This window comes from Colobus angolensis, unplaced genomic scaffold (assembly GCF_000951035.1).
Source record: "Colobus angolensis palliatus isolate OR3802 unplaced genomic scaffold, Cang.pa_1.0 Scaffold4, whole genome shotgun sequence".
In the NCBI taxonomy this organism is placed as follows: Eukaryota; Metazoa; Chordata; class Mammalia; order Primates; family Cercopithecidae; genus Colobus; species Colobus angolensis.
In genome coordinates this window covers 15,212,774-15,215,522 of record NW_012117376.1, presented here as the reverse complement: position 1 = coordinate 15,215,522, position 2,749 = coordinate 15,212,774, and positions in this window count along the sequence as shown.

The following is a 2,749-nucleotide window of genomic DNA, read 5'->3' as shown; positions in this document are numbered from 1 at the left end:
AGAATTCTAGCTTTTTTCCTCCTTTCTCTGTATGTTGGGCTCAGAGAGTACACTGTGTCTCTATGTGAATATGGACAGTTAGCATTTACCAACATGTATCTGTCTACTTTCTCTTGTTTAAAAAAAGAGAAAAAAACTTTAAAAAATGGGGTTATAGAAGGTCAGCAAAGGGTGGCTTTGAGATGTTTGGGTGGGTTAAGCGGGTATTTTGACAACATGGCTTCTCCTTTGGCATGTTTAATTGTGATATTTGCCAGACATCCTTGCAGTTTAAGATGACACTTTTAAAAATAAATTCTCTCCTAATGATGACTTGAGTCCTGCCACTCAATGGGAGAATCAGCAGACCCTGTAGGATCTTATTTGGAATTGACATTCTCTATTGTAATTTTGTTTCTGTTAATTTTTAAATTTTCTTTTTGTTTCACTGGAAAGGAAAGATGATGCTCAGTTTCAAACGTTAAAAGTGTACAAGTTGCTTTGTTACAATAAAACTAAATGTGTACACAAAGGAAAAAACAATACAAAAATTAGCCAGGCGTGGGGGCGTGGTGGCGCATGCCTGTAATCCCAGCTATGCAGAAGGCTGAGGCAGAAGATTTGCTTGAACCCAGGAGGCAGAGGGAGCAGTGGGCCAAGTTTGTGCCATTGCACTAGAGCTTGGGCAACAAAGCAAGACTCCATCTCAGGAAAAAAAAAAAAAAAAGAGAGAGAGAGAAAGAAATGGGGCTGGAGCTCCCCAAGCTTGGGAAGGAGAAGGGAGGGGACACTGACGGGGATTCTCCCTGCTACAGCAGTTAGGAGCTGCTCCCAAAACATTCACTGACAGGCCTAGCCAGTTGCCCTTAATGACCTTATTGTGGCATTTTGATAACAACTTGTGGTTGGCTCAGTGGGTACTAGGTCTCTAACAATGCATCAATGATGCCTCTTATAATTTCTCCGGAGGAGAAATTCAGGGTCAGCAATCTGGTAGGAAGACTCCAAGATGTGCCTTGGGGACAGGGTATGTATGGGAACTCTGTAATTTCCACTCAACTTCACTGTGAACCTAAAACTTCTCTAAAAATAAAGTCTTTTCAAACACACACACACACAACCGGGCATGGTATCTCATGCCTGTAATCCCAGCATTTTGGGAAGCCAAGGCGGGCAGATCACTTGAAGCCAGGGGTTCAAGACTAGCCTGGCCAACATGGTGAAACCCCATTTCTACTAAAAATGCAAAAATAGCCAGGTGGGGTGGCATGCGCCTGTATTCCAGCTACTCAGGCACCTGTAATTCCAGCTATTTGGGGGGCTGAGGTGAGAGAATCGCTTGAACCCAGGAGGCGGAGGTTGCAGTAAGCCAAGATTGTGCCCACTGCACTCCAACCTGGGGGACAGAGTGAGACTGCATCTCAAACACACACACACACACACACACACACACACACACTTTGTAGTTAGACCCCAATTGAAGTGCCAGTGTGACTTTCACCTCTTAGAACCTCTGTTTCCTCAGTTGTAAAAGGGAGGACAATAATAGTATGTGCTTTACAGGGTCACGGTGTAGATTAGATGAGATCAGTCTATAAACAGTACTTTGCACAGTGCCTCGCACAGACGGTAGTATGAATATTACCTATTATTTATTTATACTACCAATTTGTATTTATCTATAGTTTATAGGTAAAATTGCTCCATGATAATCTGCTTCCAGTGACCCATTCTAAGTAGGGACAGCCCATTTGTCTCTTCCCATGTGACCTCTGTTCAGATAGGAAGCGTTAAGGCTCAGATTCATATTGATTTATGGGGCTGGGGACCTGGAGTCCAAAGACTCCAGGAGTCTTGGCTCCACCAGTGACTTATTAGGAACTTAAATTACTGAGTCCCTTTGAGTCTCAGTTTCTCCAGATGTAAAAGACTAGGCTCATATTCTCCACTTCGTAGGGTTCTTGTGGGATAAAGGACTTGGATCTTGACAGGTCTGGGAATTCAGACCTGCTTTAGTGAGACTGGAGCATCAGCTTCACCAATGGAACCTGCCACCAGGGGGCAGGCTTGCTACATCCAAGTTCCCATTTGTCCAACATACTCATTTCCTTTTTGAGCATGATTGTCTAACTTTTTTATTATGGAAAGAGTCCAACATACACAAAAGTAGAATGGTATAATAAGCCTCATGTACCCAGCACTAAGTTTCAACAACTATCAACATTTCATCAATCTTCCCCTCTCTGTTTGTTTGCTCTGCTGCTAGTGGAGTATTTTAAAGCATATTCCAGACCTCATTTTGTTTTATCCCTAATGCACGTGTGCTGCTCCAATTGAAAAAGACTTATTTTCTGCGGGGCACGGTGGCTCACACCTGTAATCCAAGCACTTTGGGAGGCTGAGGTGGGCGAATCACCTGAGGTCGGGAGTTTGAGACCAGCCTGACAACCATGGAGAAACCCTGTCTCTACTGAAAATACAAACTTAGTCAAGCACGATGGCACATGCCTACAATCCCTGCCACTTGGGAGGCTGAGGCAGGAGAATCGCTTGAAACCGGGAGGCAGAGGTTGCGGTGAACCAAGATCACGCTATTGCACTCCAGCCTGGGCAACAAGAGCGAAACTCCATCTCCAAAAAAAAAGAAGAAAGAAAAAGACTTACTTTCACAACCACTGTGTCACTTAACAAAAAAGAACAATAATTCTTTAATTTTATCTAAGTTCTTATTTAAATTTATTTTTTCTTTTCTTTTTTTTTTTTTTTTTTG